An 18,675-nucleotide genomic window follows, 5' to 3' on the forward strand; every position below is an offset into this window, starting at 1 on the left:
TTATGCAACATATTACAGCACCAATACAGTTCCTTCCATTGCCTGGCAACCCCACATGTCCCTGGGAACAATGGTTGGACAGATGCCAAGTATACTTGAGGGCTGTGGGCGGCAGTAAATATAATGATGACCTCAAAGAAGCTACCCTACTGAACTGCATTGGAGCTGAAGAGTTAAGGATTTTCAGGGCGCTTCCTGACCTAGAAGGGACAGAGAATGGGGCTGAAGATAACAATCGAAGGTTTGAAAATGCATTGACGAAATTAGCTAAACACTTTGGAAACAAGACCAATATTGTATTGGAAAGATACAAATACTTTTTGAGATGCCAATTGAAAGGGGAATCAGTAGATGCTTATATTGCGGCCTTGAGTGGTCTCATGTCCACATGCAAGTTTACTGGAGTTGGTGAAGAATATTTAAAGGACCAATTGGTGTTGAACGTGGCGGACTCATGCATACAACAGAGATTGTGGCAAACTAAAGATCCATCACTGGAGTAGGCTGTGGAGATTGCCAGGACTATGGAACTTGGTGATGGCTGTATGACGGAGAGGTTTGCCAAATCCGAAGACAAAGAAATCAGAATGCTCCAAGAGGAAGTGAGAGAAGACTCAGAAGAACCCTTGGTGGCAATGGTAAGGAAACTGCCAACTAATAATTCCAGAGCTAACTCAAAAAGAGGTAGAGACACTGGATACAGAAACCAGACCCAAAATCGTTGTCACAAATGCGGTTGGTATAAACACAATGACACTGAGAAAGAATGCCCTGCTGCAGCTGTGGAATGCTACAAATGTGGCCACACAGGTCATTTTGCAAAAGTGTGCAAGAATGTCCATGGAAGAGGGAGGATTTAGTAGATGCTCATTCAACAGGCAACCGAGAAACACAGTAGGGGTGGTTGAATACAATGGACCTGACAACATGCTAACTATCAGAGGTGAAAATGCACAAGTACAGATACTCACAGTTACTGCAATAGGAGTAAATAAGGGACCGTGGGTTGACATGAAGATAAATGGTATATCCTAACCAATAATGGTGGATACCGAATCTCCTTATACCATGGTCGATGTCAACACATATGTTGAAGTACTGTCTGGTGACTTGCAAAAGTTACAATGCACAGGTGTAAGAGCAACGGGGTATGGTAAAACCCCCATTGAGATCATTGGGTGTCCCTGGGTGAAGTTGGGTTTCCGTGGAAGGGAAACATATTGTAGACTTTATGTAGCTAAGAATGGCTCGTCAGTATCGGGTGGGAAGAACAAGCTGTTCTACGTGTCAGGATCCATCTAGGAGAAGATGTTCCCATTCTGAGTGTTCTAAAGGACAATAATGACATCAAAGCTACATTTGCAAAGCAATTCCCCAAGGTGTTTAGTGAAAAAATTGGACTCCTAGAGGGATTCCAACACAAGATCATTCTGAGGAAAGGGGCAATACCTATAGCACATAGGGTAAGAGGGGTTCCCATTGGCACAAAGGAAGCACTCAAAAGGAACTTTCTCGATTGTGTGAACAAAATATAATTGAACCCATTGAGAGCTCGGAATGGTTGGCTCCCATAGTGTTGGTAAAAAAGCCAGATGGGTCCATAAGAATGTGCGTGGATCTCAGTGGCCTTAACAAAAATATCTGGATAGACAGACATCCTCTTCCGAATATAGGAGAATTACTGACAACCATGAAACCAGCCAAGTTTTTCAGCAGTCTGGATTTGTCCTCGGCTTACCATCAGATAGCATTAAAAAATGTATCTAAGAATTTAACTTAATTTGTCACTTCGCTTAGTGCATTCATGTTTAAGAGGATGGCGTTTGGTCTTGCTTCAGCTGTGGCAGTATTCCAAAGACTGATGTCATTCTTGTTTGGTGATCTGGAAGGGGTATACTGCTTCCAGGATGACATTTTAATATTGGCCAACACAGAAGAGGAACATGATGCGAAACTGATGCGAGTGCTGCAAGTAATTAAAAAGAGTGGTCTCACTTTGAAACTTGACAAGTGTAAGATTAGGTGCGATAAAGTGTGTTGTATTTGGGTCATTCAATTGATGCTGAGGGCATCAGTCCAAGAAAAGAATTGATGAATACTATTTTTGGCATCGCTGAGCCAAGAAACAAAGATCAACTAAGATGTTTCTTGGGCATGACAGAATATTACTCTAAGTTCGTGAGTGATTACACCAACAAAATTTAAAATATGAGAGAGTTTATGAAGAAATCCACGAAACACATATGGTCAAATGAGTGCAAAAGCGAATTTGAACAAATAAAAGTCACGATCAATGAAGCCCTGACACTAGGCATGTTTGATTGCAAAGCCAAAACTATCATTTCAGTTGATGCCAGCAAAATTGGTTTGGGTGGTATATTGGAGCAGCTACAGAACAAGGGGTTAGTGACAATAGCATTTGCATCAAGAGTTTTAAGAGATGCAGAACTAAACTACTAAGCAATAGAAAAGAAGCTTTGGGAGTAAAGTGGATATTAGAGCACTTTAGAAACCTGGTGTGTGGATTACCTATCATCCTCAAGACTGACCACAAACTACTAGTACATGTGTTACAGTCCAAAACACCACATTTGATATCTCCAAGAATTAGACGTTGGATTTTGGACATAATGCAGTACATTTGCATACGTTATACTCGGGGCAAATTGAATTTTGTGGCTGATTGCTTCTCAAGGTTACCGGGGGAATGTACAGGGACCAATGCGAGATAGAGAAAGAGTTGGGAGGTGATGACATCATTGCCACCATAAACCCAGGTGTGACGAAAGAGGAATGGAAGAACATAGCTGATGCTGATCAGGAGCAGGAAAATATCAGGGAAGCGATTAAAAGTGACTGGCACAAGTATGACCAAAGTTTAGGAGATTATACCCAAATCAAGGAAGACATTTGGATGGATTTAGAACATAGATATATATATACATAGAGGAGATTGAGTGATCCTTTCAGTGAGACTGAGAGGAAAAATAATCGCCTTGGCCCATGAAGGACATTTGGGGAGAAACTTGACCAAGAGAAGTGTAAGGAGTATCTGCTGGTGGCCGGGTTTGTGGAGAGATGTTGAAGAAAGTGTCAGGAACTGCGTTGCATGTGCTATGAGTGATAAAACTAAGAATGTAAGAAAAACACCCCTACAACCTGTTGAGATTCCCAATAAAGTGTGGTCCAAGTTAGCCATAGATATCATGGGGCCGTATGAAAGCCTGGAGGCTGTTAAAAATATACATTGTAGTCCTGGTAGACTACACCTCGAAATGGGTTGTGTGGGGAGTCGTGGAAGAGAGTGTCACCACTGGAAAAATATTGAACTTTCTAAGTGAAATTTTCAACAGAGAAGGCGACCCTAAAGAGATAGTGTCAGATAATGGGCCCCACTTTACCTCACTAGAATTTCAGCTGTTTTTGAAGGAGAGAGCCAATCACCATTTAAAGACTTCACTATACCATCCCATAGCAAACAGACTTGTTGAGAGGATGAACAAGTTTGTGAAGGGAGTGATTCAATTAGCTGTGGTCAACTCACTTCCATGGAAGGAAGCTCTCAAAGAAGCCCTTTGCAAATATAGAACCACTCCACATTCCACTACGGATGTAGAACCCTTTATCATGATGAGGGGCAGAGACCTGCTTGGATGTTTTCAGGAACAAGGGATGTTCATTTGGACATACAGCAGATCATAAAGATAGTAGTTCAAAAACAGGGAAAATGCAAAGACTACTAAGATCACAGAAATGGAGTAAAGGAGAAGCTTTTTAAGAAAGGGGATTGGATTTGTGTCAAAGAACCTAAAAAAACAATGAAAGGCGAATCTAGGTTCAGACCACCACAGAGGGTACAAAGTAGCTCTGGCAAATCAGTTGTGTTGGAGGATGGCAAGATGTGGTCTATTGACGATATTTTGTGGGTGCAAAATGATGCTGAAAGGCCAAGTACCAGCGAGTATAGCAACCATGTGGGAAGGGATCGCAATGACTCGAACATCAAACGGAGGTTAAGATATGTGCGTCAAAGAGACAGGGCGTGGCAGTAGGGCCACTGTAAGCAGGCTATCGAGAAGAAAGCGCTGGATTATACAGAATTTCAACAGTGACTACGTGTATTATTAGTGATCCCACCATGTTGCTGCCCGCATGTATCCTCTGAATTATAGTTTAGTAACTTAGTTATTTTATTCAAATATTTCACTATTTATCCTGACTATGTGGCACAACATACTCACTGTAACTTAAATATCAATAATATAAGGAAGGGGGATGTTATGTAGTTCCACACACTGCGTGACATCACCGCGTAGTGTGTGGAATTCAATGCTGTCATGGTTCTGGAATGTAGCCATTCCAGAACTATTGTGATTTGTAATCTTGCCTCAGATGGTTAGACTCCGGGGGCGTTATCAATAAACTTACTTATACAAGTAATGCCTATGATTCATCTATAACAGTGCCTTCTTCTGGTCATGACATGTACATCTTTCCAGCAGTCCCTTTAACCCATTCAGCACGATACTTAATGATTTTCGTGCTGTATCTAGGGAACGCTTTGCATAGGTGAATTATTGGGGTATCTGACATGGTGACAACTGTTAAGGATTTCAATCAGGTGACACACGCTGTGGTCTCAGCCTAGTATGTAGCGCACAACTGAGATACTTTTCTCCTCATTTTATGCACATTCAATTTGAGATGGTACACAACTCGTATGACACCCCGGGTCACAATAACCATGAACCAGGCTGGTTGGTAAAATGCAATATTTATTTATTTCTTTTAAAATTCAAAAGAAATCATACCATTTTTAATATGGAGCAGCAATCACCAATGGGGTGATAATTACAATGAAATTGTGAGCAATGCACTTGGTTAACCTTCCCTTAGAACATATATACAGCACAATGGAATAGGAGCACTTTTTGATTTAGGAAAGATAGCACCCAAGTTAAGGTTTCCCTGTGCAATGTTCCCTCAACCCACAGATAATCGAATTCTGAGTGGATAGAAAGAAGCAGCAGGTAATCAGTAATAAGAGGCAGAAGGCAGAATAAAAATCCAACCTTAACCCCTTTAACTTTAAACCCTTAACAAAGGCCTAAAATAGCAATCAGAAATGGCAAATAATGAATTCATGTGTGGATAAATTATAATATACATATGTTTTATCACAATAGCATGTAGTTCTATCACTGGCAGTCACAAGGCAATGGATTAGCAAAAGGTATACAATTCGAAATGAGTGGAAATTTGAGAACAGATTTCAGCCAAATGACACGTGTAAAAGCTGCATTTCTTTTCAATTCCCGCTTTAAATTACCCAAACAGTTTTTAATAAAAACGGGTGAAATACTCTGATTTGGAGTTTTGGGTTGGAGGATAGAGGTATATCACAGGGATATTATAGAAGTGAAAATCGGTCTCTAGCTATGAAACTGGATGAGTTATGCAATATATAAAAAGGTGCGCTTTGAGCAAAATGAAGCGGTGAAAAAGGAAAGGAAATCAGTTGTGACAAGAACAGTTTTACTCTAAACTAGAGTATTCAGACTAGACCACCAAAGATGGACACTGTAAGATTCAAGGTCGATTTGCGAATTCAACCCGGTCACCCCAGCGCCCAACCCTGGCAGAAACCAGTCCGATCACTCGAAATAGGACTAATGTTTTAGGATTACACAAGACAAAATTGAAAAGAGATGGCGCTAGCACTTTAGAAAGTCACGGGCAGGGTGCACAGATAATTCTAACAGTTTTAACAAGTTATCAGGATAAGGATAGGATGGCTTAGAGAGTGGGATAAGGACAAAGGCAAGACAATAGGTTATGGTTTCTATGGGGTAGGGATTATACTCACAGTCCACTTTTTGTTTTGGGATTTGTGGACCGTCAACAGGTTCTGGTCACCACACGGCTGCGCGCCTGACAAAAGAAAACAGCTGGGCCGTTTCTGCTCACCGGATGGCATCGACAGCGGAATGGCAATTCTAGTCACTGGATACTAAAGGTCAGCTGGATGGCAGAATTGCAGCAGGCATGCACTTAGTGAGCAGTAAGCCAGGCTGATTTCAGATGCAAAAGGTACCACAGCTTTCCCCTTTGGTTATTTGGGATTTTAGTGGAATATTCTGGATCAATAATCTTGCTGGGAATAGGAATCAGCTATGCTTGGGTTTTGCAGTGGGGTGTGGAATCTGGATGGAGCAGGTCAGGAATGCAGCACAGGAACTTCAGGAAGATTGTGTCTGTGTGGAGTCTTGTCAGGGAGTCTTATTTATCATGCATAGTGACATCATCAAATTATATGGCTGGGCAGGTTTAGCTAAGCACGCCTCTTAACTACTGGATTGGTCAGTGGTGCTAGTCCCCGCCTCGCTCTAAGCTGGTTGGATTTCCAGGGAATGATGTCAGATTTATGATGTACATTTTACAGTGTCCAAAACCTCCCACAATTACTTTAACTAAAATCCAGTTTTGCCCTAAATGGCACCTTTATACAGTGAAAACCTCTAAACACATTACATAAGCAAGTTACATATTTTATGTAGCACATAGCAGTCCCATCCTCCAGTTTGTGAGACATTGTTTCGCCCTTCGACCCGTTTTTCGTGCTTTTCAGTGTGAAATGTTCAGCCTAAAGTTCCTTACCTTTATACATATGTGTGGATTATCATAAGGGATGTAAATATGAAAATTTGCATTGGCATCATGGATACTTTCCTTATAGTCCTTGATTCTTTGCCATTTCTATTCCCAAGGGGTCAGTGAATTCTACAATTTCTCAAATTATAAACCGCAAAATCACTTTTAAACTGCAACATTTTTACATTTTTACATTTTTACAAAGTCCTGTTAAAGAGATAAAAGTCTTCATATTTTTATTCACAAATAGTCTTTGGAAACAAATGGCAGTCCTTTCTTCCCCATATTTGGGAATAGCTTCCAAGCTACCCCCCTTAAGGGCAGGGGGGTCATGGAGATCTCCTCTGAAGCCTCCTGTAGAAATCACAAAGACGTGTGACTTTCTTTTCACATATCCTTGTCCTGGAAATTCCATTGTCAGTGGGTTCAGCCTAGATTAGATTCTGTCCAACCTAGTAATTATCACGAAGGTGTTAGTATCTACTGAGAGGCCCTTTTGTTTCTGTCATCCCCTCAGCCAAAACCTATTTTTTTTTAGCTGACATCCCCCCAGCAGCCATTGAAGTTTGAATTAATTGTGTTTATTTTGGCTCTGAATTGTAAGACAATCTCCTAAAATAGAACCATTTTCTTCATTGTATTGTCCCATCACAATCTCCTTCACATTGCTAGATAAGTACAGGGCCTTATCCAACATGCCCTTTTAAAACAGATATTATCCTTTATTTTGCAGAGGTACATTTCCCATGTGGTGACTGAAAGTTGCATTTTTTCTTGCAAATCCAGTTTTTCTATCTAGATTCGCACATTGTTTTACAGCCATAGTTAGTTTCTCCTGTAGGCAAGAGTTTTGTTTCAAGCACAGAAGCATTGAAATTCACATGTGCAGAGCTATGATTTCTTTTGCAGGGTTCATTCCTTTGACACTTTGTAGCACAAAATAAAGCATTTCCCGTGCACGGCAGAAAGTGAAGTTTCTTAGGCCTTTTTTCAGATTTGGCTTAACAGAGCCTGGCATTCAGGGGTCATGCTTGGCTTTGCTGAAGCACAATTGAACGAATGCGCATTGTCGGGCCTTATTAATAACAATAGTTTAAGGAAGAACAGATGGAAGTAGCATCAGTAACATTGTTTTAAAGGTGAAAAAGTTTCCTTTTAAATGAGGATTTTGGGCTGGCAGCAAGGCAACGCTGCTTTTTCACTTTATTCAATTTGTATATGTAAGAACACACTGCTAATCTCCCTCAGTGCGCCCCCTTGTTCCATCCTGCCCAATATGTGCTTGATTAACAAGGGGGGTCCTGGGAGTCCCTCTGCCAGACATTAGTCCTGGTTACGAGAGACTTACCCAGAGTCTTTAGCTCACTATCTTTCACAAAGAAGAAATATCCCAAACATATCCGTTTTTGTCCTGCCCTGGGGCAGTCCAGCACCGAAATGCTAGGCAATTCTCCTCTGAACAAGAGTACCAACAGAAACCCCAGACACGTGTTTCGGTCTGGTTGGATCTCATCAGTAGGGTGGATCTGTGCCTCTCTAAGAATAGTGAGCAAGGGGTCCACGTCTGGATTCCCCTAGTAACTTAGGGTGAGACCCAAAGTTACTTAAATATGCAGATTAACAAGGGGGGTCCTGGGAGTCCCTCTGCCAGACATTAGTCCTGGTTACGAGAGACTTACCCAGAGTCTTTAGCTCACTATCTTTCACAAAGAAGAAATATCCCAAACATATCAGTCTTTGTCCTGCCCTGGGGCAGTCCAGCACCGAAAATCTAGGCAATTCTCCTCTGAGCAAGAGTACCAACAGAAACCCCAGACACGTGTTTCGGTCTGGTTGGACCTCATCAGTAGGGTGGATCTGTGCCTCTCTAAGAATAGTGAGCAAGGGGTCCACGTCTGGATTCCCCTAGTAACTTAGGGTGAGACCCAAAGTTACTTAAATATGCAGATTAACAAGGGGGGTCCTGGGAGTCCCTCTGCCAGACATTAGTCCTGGTTACGAGAGACTTACCCAGAGTCTTTAGCTCACTATCTTTCACAAAGAAGAAATATCCCAAACATATCAGTCTTTGTCCTGCCCTGGGGCAGTCCAGCACCGAAATGCTAGGCAATTCTCCTCTGAACAAGAGTACCAATAGAAACCCCAATTTGCAATATGTGCTTGGCAAGATGGTGCAGGCATATTTTTGTTACGGCACAATGCAGTTTTGAGGGCATGGTATCACTGGAACCAGTGCAACCATTTTGCTGTTTCTGTTAAAGCTCAGCTTGGTTTTGGAGAAATTTTGTTCAGTGGGTCAATGTAGCCCACACAACTTTTAAGCACCGTGCAGCTTGGCACTTACATAGAATAAACAATACAAACAATTGTCAGCTTACCAAAAATCAGAACAAAAATATTCTTCATAATGCTCTCACACTTTTCTCTTACTCACACCTCCTTCCCACTTCAAATATACACCACCTATTAAATCAGTTTTCATTGTCTGGGGCCACACCCCAATGTGCAAATTCTACCTCTGGGTCACAACTAAATCCACTCACAATCTAATTGTTCATACTTACCCCATCTACCTCTACCAAACAATACTATATGCTACGCTCACAACATACAAAGAAAAACACCTTTATAGGACCTGCCTTACAGCACAACACAATGCCAACAATCAACAATTTAATCAATTAAAACACAATACAACATAATAAAATGCAGCTGTCTTCTGTTTTTCTTTAGTCCCTGGATATCCTTATCTCTCTATCTCTTTAACTCTACCCTCAATAGAAGGTTGGGCCCTCAGGGGCCCTACGGTGCATCCTTCCAAGACCTTGTCAAGGGATATCCTTTATCAACTTCACTGTTTCTTAAATATCATACAATAAATTTCCCAACCCCAAAATCTTATCATGCTCATAGCATACTCACTTTCCGTGGACCTTTGAGGATTGTGGGCATTGGGGTCCCCTCAATTTGCCAGCTCCCCCTCAGCTTCAAGCGGGCGGTGGAAGACCAGGCAGGATTCCACTTCAAAGCCGGCTCCTGCTGTCCTCCTGTTAAGAAATACTGCTATCCTGACCACTGTCCAAAAAGGAGAGGCAGCGGGAGGCACTCCAATGTCCACAAACCATACTCTGCTACCACATGAATATAAAAGGTCCAAAAACATTATAGCCCTCTACCTGATATTTTCCAATAAAGAGACAACCCAGAGTGGATTGTGGTATACCAAATGCAAGGTAACCCAGCTTTATTGGAAGTATGCAAAGCTCTCTCTCTCAAATGCTTCCCTGTTTTGAACAGAAAACACAGTTTCCATAATGCAAATGAGTCACTCTGATGTCATCATAATCACTGAGCTATGAAAACCTATCTCTACTGCTCATTGGTCCTAATTGCTAAGCTACATATAGTAGCTATATGTCCCGCCTTACTGATTGGGTAACTATGTAAGGTCCCACCCATAAAACATCCCATATAAATGTGCAACCTCATCATGCTTGAATATTATTGGCAATTTCTAAATTACTTCTGCAGTGAAAAGGACATATGCTTATCAGTTAACATGCGGTCACACTCTCCGCAAACTGGAGGCATGGTGACATGTCTATGTAGATGGGAGGAGAGGACATGCGTATCGCCTTTGTTCTTAATTAAATAAAACAGCCCATGTTATCTCCGCCATGATGTCTCTGAGTTTCAATGACTGTGTTCTTGTCCAAATTCCAGTAATTCCGGCCCTCCCTGTGCTTGCAACAGTAAACATGCCATTCTGTTCTTGGCACATTATGAATAACTATCGTGAGTCATGCTACTTCTCCCATGTTAAGATTTTGTTGCAGCAATGATTTGTCTTTTTAGCCACATCCGCGTTTCTCTGTCATGCCTAGCCAATCGCTGAGACATTAATCTTTCAGTCACTTAGGAAATTTCCTGAGATGCTCTGTTCATCCCATGAACTTCAAATAGTCTGCGGTGATGTTGTAACTTGAGTTACCTTAATAATTGAACTCTCACAATGGTATCTTGTTTCATTATGTAAACCTCCCCTAAGGTGTCCTCGCCCTTGACATTCCTTTGAGGCAGCTATGTCCAGTCACTGCAGCATTTTTCCTGAATTAAATGTATTTGTCTCAAATAGCGTGATTAGCTGTGAGGCCTTTCTTAAAGCTACAGAGCTTAATTCTCTGCTGTGTTTGTGCAGTTTAAAATGGCAACTGCTTGTCATGTTTCGTTTCTTCTGCAGGACACATTTGCTTTGCTATCTACCAATTTCCTGGTGCATGCCTGTCACATTATTTGTGTAGTGAGTCCCTATCTTGTATACATGCCTTCCTGTCACCTAATCTATTCTATTTTAAAACACAGTAATTGCGCAAACTAATGCCTTATTTGTTCCCTAATTGTGTAGCACAAAATAACAAAATAACTAGTCTTTGTGTCAGCTGCATTTCCAGGAGAATTTTAAAGTGCAGTTTCAAATGTGTCCTTTCTTATTTTATAATTTTGTTTCTTCTGAGGCAGGCAGGGGGCAGAGGCTGCACACACTATCTAGTCAATAATTGCCCCACTACAATTCATTGTAAACAAATTATAATTTGGTTTTATTACTTGGAATCTAAATATTATTAACCAACAATCTGTGATATCATTCAAAAAAGTGTCACGTGTCATACCTCATCCACCTCACTGGTTGCAATAGAAGAAGAGTATGTTGCTGATGAACCTGCATCCCCCTGTGTATACATTGTGTTTTACAATTATAATATTGGAAGAGAAGTGCAGCAAAATAAAGTAAATTAGAAAGAGAATAGATAATATGATAATATCCTACATTCTTATTATTGTCAATAAGAAATATAATCAACAACAATGATCAATTCTTTTATCTTTTGAGCTTGACGTTATACATCTATAATATAGTCACATATAAATGTAGAATAGAAACAATATTATTTGAAAGGGAAGTGAGCTTCATGTTCATTCCAGATTTGTTGTCGATGTTGAAGCTTGTTTCTTTATTCAATATATATATTCCTAACAATAGAAAATATATATTAATAATAAAAAATACTATTTAATACAATATAAACAAGTTTACGTGCATCTCAGTAGGGCTCACCATTTGGACAGTTGAGGTGTCTGTCGTTTCCTCCGAGGTAACGGTCTGAACTTCCATCAGTGTGGTCTACGTAATGACAGACATTGTAAATATCACATTTTGAAAAACAACCAATTTTCATATACTGCTATTAATGTTTTTAGAAAGGCTCAAATTGCAGCAAACTTTTTTTGTATCTCAAAAGTAGGGATTTATTCAGGGACAAAGTGTAAAATGTAAATACAATTGTAACACAATAGAAACATTGTCAATAAAATATCTATACCAATATTACACAAAAACTCCAATCCTTGCATCCTATTATCTATTGGCACACACGTTCAATAAATTGTGTGATCATTTTTTCAAAATATATATACACACAAATGTCTATATATGAACATACATTAATCTTTCAACGTCACTAATCACCTGACTCAGTGTGTGCTGAAATACAGCTGGAACAGCATTGGGAAGTAATTTGCAAAGGAATCCAGGGCGATGCTTTTTTGTGAATATTTGATTGCGCATTTTGATCTTCTGAGAACTCCATGCTGCACACGTGGAATCGATTGCCCCTCACGTCCTCTGAGACATCCGTGGCTCTGCTGTACATCTTGAATACTAGAAATCCGGAATTGAACAACCATGTTCTTATCAACGACAGATCTTTTGGGAAAATATGCATAAAAAACGTTTCCTGAAGGCATTGTATGATAGTTCGGAAGATCTAGAAATAATTCTAAAAAACTGTAATTAATAATGTATGACAGTGATTAATTCAAACAAGAAAAAGCTTTCAAAGACAAAGTGCTGTACAGTTTGGTAACTACCCTGTAACCCAGTCTGACCAGCCAGGCAAACAAAGTACTTTAAAGTCAATGGTCTGTTACACAAAGACACATGTTACTGGGAAATTGGTCATCCTTTCAGCCACCGAAAGAAAAGAGGGATGACATAGCATTATATTTTCAAAAACTACACTGCCATGTGATATGGTAATTCAAGAGATAATACTACTGAGAATGGTTGATAATAGTGAAGTCATTGAGATACATAAACATAAAAATCTGATGGAAATTGAGTAAAAAGCACCAAAAAAGTACCAAGTTGAACATGAGGACACTGTAATAACCAAGAGTTAATTACCTGTAATAGGAAAAATCGACAAGGCGATTCAGCTCCAAGGATAACAAGCGGTGCAATGATGATATCCGTAGAAGACAACAGAGATGTTTTCTTGCTAGGTTTGAAGGAGTATATAAACGGTTAGAAAAGTGGGTGTGTATGTGAATTTGACATGTGAATGGATTGCCCCTAAATTTAGTTGGTCTCTTATTTTTTTAGGGGCGTAATGTACTATCGTTTTATAGTCATATTTAGGTATGTTTAAATATTGATGGCGGTGAGGGTTTGATGATACCAAATTTCAAAGAAGAATGTGGGCACCTACAACCAACTATTGCGAGCGCATTCTCTCATGTGAGAACTGCCTTTGATAAGGGTGGGGTGTATAAGGATGAAGCAAATGAAAGAGCCCAGGGCTCTGTGAATGGTCACATACATATGTTGATCGCAGGGCTGGGTAGTCAAAGGGGAGTATGGGGACACTGGGTCTGGGGTAGCCAATGGTCCCCATGTAAAAGACCCCTTTGTTGTGTACATTCTTATTCGGAACCTTGTGCATTCCCATCCACCCAGCCCCCTTGCAAGCGCATGGTCACAGGTGCAAACTGCCATTGATACCAGAGGGGGGATAGATGTGGATGAGGTGAGTGCAAAAGTACCTGAACCGAGAGAAAGGACATAGAGATACGTTTTTTGCATGGACGTGGTTTACAATGGTGAGTATGGAGACACCGGGTCTGCAATGGTTATGTGGTCAATGGTCCCCATGCGAAAGACCCCTTTGTGGTGTACATGGTATTCAGCACCTTGTGCGTTCCCATCCACCCAAGCCCCTTGCAAGTGCACGGCCACAGGTGTGAACTGCCATTGATGCCGGATGAGGCAAGTGCAAATGGCCCAGAACCTAGCCAAAGGACACAGAGATATGCTGATTGTACTGACATGGTCTTCAAAGGGAAGTATGGAGACACCGGGTCTGCAGTGACAATGTGAATCATGGTCTGAATGGGAAAGGCCCCTTTGTGGTGTACATGGTATTCGGCACCTTGTGCGTTCCCATCCACCCAGCCCCCTTGAAAGCGCATGTTAACAGGTGCAAATTGCCATTGATACCGCAGGGGGGATGGATGTGGATGAAGCAAGTGCAAAAGGCCTGGAACCTAATCAAATGACACAGATTTGTTGATTGCAGGGACAGGGTCTTCAAAGGGGAGTATGAAGACACTGGGACTGCAGTGGCCATGCGGACAATGGTCACCATGTAAAAGACCCCTTTGTGGTGTACATGTTATTCGGCACCTTGTGCGTTCCCATCTACCCAGCACCCTTAAGAGCGCATGGGCCCCCGTTAGGACTGACTTTGATGAGGGAGGGAACATGGATACGGATGAAACTAGTGCAATAGGCCAGGAGTCTGGTCAAAGGACACTGAGATATGTTCAGTGCAGGGACGTGGACTTCTAAGTTGAGGATGGAGACAACAGGTCCTAGGTGGACAATTGTCAAAAGACGCTAGAACACATTGAGGTGTACAGTCACTTACACTGTGTTGGACCTGAAGGCCCAAAAAAGAAGGAAAAAAAAAGCATTGAATACATTAGTGCATTGATAAGGGATAACTCTTTGGTTAGATTATGATATAGTCAGAATTATATTTAAAAATTATTGATGGCAGTAACAATAATCTTTCTTGATCATGATCGTATAGCATACATGTTTTTAATAGTTTACCCGGAGGTGTTGGGGACTTAGACATTACTTTTATTCACTTGTCATATTACCTTGTTGATTTTATTTACGATGACATTAAAAGTGTGATCATTGTTACTATATTGAAAGAGTTGTTTATTCTGAAATAGAATATAATGTAATATAGAGTACACAAAGAAAAAAGTAACATGTGAATAAATGATAAGAATATGAATTACAATCGCCCTTTTACTCTAAGTACAGATTATTTTTTTTATTTTAACTGTGGTGTTTGTGCCTTGTATGTCATTTTGAAAACTTTAGATTTTAAAGGAAAACAGAAATCTTTAAATGAAACGCATAGTAAATTGAAATAATTGGAATAAATACAATGCAAAATTTATATTTTAGTAAAATGCTTATTTTTTAAGAAAAGGCTGCTAGTCTGTACAAACTACAAATTAAACTGCTGTGGTTGAGGTATTGTGTGGTTAAATCCCTTGTATTGTCTGGAGTCAATAGGGAATTCTTCAAAAAATGGCTCGAAGCACACAGGCAGGTGTTACTCGTCGAACGCGGAATCCTAGTCTTCCTTGAATACATCATGTAAATTCTTGATAGGTCACACGCCTGTGCCATCTGTGTAACAGATACAGAAATTGTTTTGTTGAATGAATCCAATGATTGCATTTATCTTGTCTGGCCTATCTTCTAAAATAGAAGTCATTGGTATGTTTTTAAAAAACTACTTTTGTGAGTAAAGGGGTGATCGTACAATTTTTTTCAATTAAGGGTGATATACAAATGTATACGGCCTTCCGAACAATAAAATATAGGAACAGTATGAAGCTTTTTTTAGCTTTAAAATCAATAACATTTGATTGTTAAGTCGTTAAATAGAATTTTGAATAGTTTGCATTGAAGTAAGAACTATACCTTTTTTCAAACATAAGAAAATGTATATCGTCAGTGAACCATCGAATTTACAATTTAGTAGAACAAAATAAATGGCTACAGTCCAAGGCCGTCACAAATAAAATGTATAAACATAAAACGTACTCATTACTTGTTGACGAGGGCAAACTGTTGCTCTAATTTCGTGCATCAGGACCATCATCATTCTCAACAGGACAGTTGTAAGGCAGGCTGTCCTGAAGTCATGCAGCTGGGTAACACATAGTGGTGGAGGCTGTCCTTTGGCTATGTAGGCCAAGCCGGCAGAGCTTTCTTTGCAACAGCAGTTCTCCACCAAATTTGGCACAACTTCTCATCTCTGGCAGGCACACCAAGTGGAAATGTCTTCCATGCGAATAAGATCAGGATTCTGTGATTGATTGTCATGACTTTCAGTAGATTGGATTCTGTGATTGATTGTCATGACTTTCAGTAGATTGCACATCTTTTCGGCTTCTTTCTCTCTCTACCATTTCCTCTTCTGTGTACTCTGGTTTGTACAGGAAGGGCAGAATTGTTGCCATAAATCTTGAAGAAGTATAATATTAACTGTGGGAGAAAAATAAAAAAATAGTAATTTGGATAAAGTAACAAAATTAGGTTTTAATTTAAAATGCAATTTAAAAGAAAATTATGAGAAGAAACAGACATGTTACAAACACATACAGTGCAAAGACAAGAGGAAATTGCACAAACATTAAAATTTTGCATTGGCACATGTAAAAAATAAGTCATGTAAATATAAAATGTTAATATGGTTTAGTAAAGACATTTGTACATTGTATACAGAAATGTAAAATAGAAAGTGCTTACAGAGTTAATTCCTTTGAGGTAGAGTAAGTACCTGTTCTCTGTACGTTGTGCTTGGTAGATAGCTGAACAGAGCAAAAAGAAGTTCTGGAGGCGTGGAATGGAATAGACTGACACGAAGGAAGAAGAAACTCCAATGCTTTCTGATCAGAAAGGGTTTGTTGGTACTTATCAAAGAAACAGGGGTCTTGATATTTCCATGGAGACATCTCAATAGATTGCGCACAGAGGACATTCAAAAGAGACGTGTACTGGCATTGTGACAAGGGGCGTAAGCGTCTAATGATGTCAGCTTTAGCGGCTGGTGATATGATTCACTCCAGTGAGGGCACTTGATCAATGGATCGCACTAGATGTAGGTTTCCGACCCGTGAGTTTCTAAATGTGAGAAACCCGAAGGTAAGATACATTAAAAAATGTTTTCGAGTCGATCGATATATGCTCAAAAATAGATGCTGATCCATTGGGGTAATACAATTCCTGAGAGAACTTCCCCTTTAATTGAATGTATACATCCATCTGTTGATAGAATGTCTAATAGAACTTCTACATATTCTGCTGAAAATTGTAAACATCCATTGTCAGTCATTCTGTCAAAAAGATATAGATTATGCCAACTGGTACAACTCTAAGTAAAAATACCTCGCAACCAATTGGTCATTGTGAAGCAATAACACCTATAGAGGTCCAGCCTAAATCAATGATCGAGGTTAAGTTTAGAAAACTGTAAATCTAAAAAAAAACAAAAAACCTCTACACCATATAGTGGGTGAATAATTTCAATTTAATGAGGAGGTTATAATCAAGGAAAGTCTGACACATCATTAAGTCCTACTCCGGGCAGGGATGAATGGCTTTGTGGAGGAGCACAAGATGGTACCATGCTGCTTAGATTTTAGGCGTGAATCTGTCTACCGTCATTTCAAACAGCCAATTCTGGACCTGGATATTCCTGGTGGGATTTCCTAGGAAAATGTATTTTTGGACTTAGTTTCATTTTAGCACTTGACATGCAGGCTTGGATGAGAGACTAACAGTACTTGAGTAATTATTGTTGTTGCGATTGATCTTTAGGCAAAGCTGTGTGTCATCTGAATATTGGTGAATCATGTAGGCAGCATTGATGAGAGGTTTCCACACAGGTTTCGTGTAGAGGTTAGATGACATGGGACAGAATGGGGCCTTGAGGAACTCTGCAGATTACTGGACAATGCTGGAATATGTTTGAGCGCAGCTGCACGAGTTGGTCTCTGAAAAGAGGTAGGAGACTAACAACTACAGAACTGTTCCATTGAAAGACATGCGTGTGGCAAGGATGTTGATGAGGGCTTCATGGTGAATAATGTCGAAGGCGGCAGAGAGGAGTAGTAAGATGAAGGTATACTTTGTCTAGAATTTGTAGAGCTTATTTAGCAACTTGGATAGTGGCAGTCTCTGGGCAGCATCGTGTTTAGAGATCAGATTGGTAGTAATGTGGTATCGCTCTTATGGGGGTGTATTTGAAATATAATGGTGTTATGCATCATGCAATGGTTCTACACTGGCCTATAGGGCTGCATCTGTCTCCTAATGGCTGACACCTAATGTTTTATAGGCCTGTTGTGATGAATCAACTTCCGGGGCACCAGTGGTCCAGGGATGAATATCGATTTCTAAACCATCAATCAGCCCCACACCTCTAGCACACCAGAAAAGATCTGAACAGACAGGAAATCCAAGTTTTGCCACACCTAAAATGAACAGGCAGGGCTTTGTGGTTTTGGTCAGAGCACACTAGGTACAAGGGGGCAATTTCATTTTTCACCCTTCACAGGCAAAGGAAATACCAGGCTTCACACTTCTGATTTAAAGGGGATCAATGGGAATTTTGTTTTGCACCCTGCACACTCATGTGGAAACAGGGTTTTGGGATTAATTCTTTTGGCAAATCATTATGTCTATATCGGCTCAAAACACACTAGGAAGAGCTTGTTGGTTTCAAATGCTAACGAGGCCCATCCTGTGATTTCTATAGGGGAATTAATTGATCTTTTTTTATTGAAATGCTAAGGATTTACACCAACAAACAGGATATTTTGCTATGGGGAAATAACTAGAACAATACTTGAAAGAAATGCAGGGCCTAAAAAAATCTATGGCTTTGGGGATAGTTTTGCTTACAGGAGAGGCATTGGAATGGGCATCAGGGAACAGCAGGGCACCGCTAGGACAGCAAGTGTGTCAATCAATTATTGTCTCCTTTGAATCCTCCAAGGGGTCCCAGTCAGCTTCTATGTATCCTGGTTCCTGTCTCTAATGCAAGATTTGGGATTCTCTGCTGGGATGTTTCAACAGCAGGTTACCTCGTG

The sequence above is a fragment of the Ambystoma mexicanum genome, chromosome 5q, assembly GCF_040938575.1.
Source record: "Ambystoma mexicanum isolate Mex_15411 chromosome 5q, UKY_AmexF1_1, whole genome shotgun sequence".
Classification (NCBI taxonomy): Eukaryota; Metazoa; Chordata; class Amphibia; order Caudata; family Ambystomatidae; genus Ambystoma; species Ambystoma mexicanum.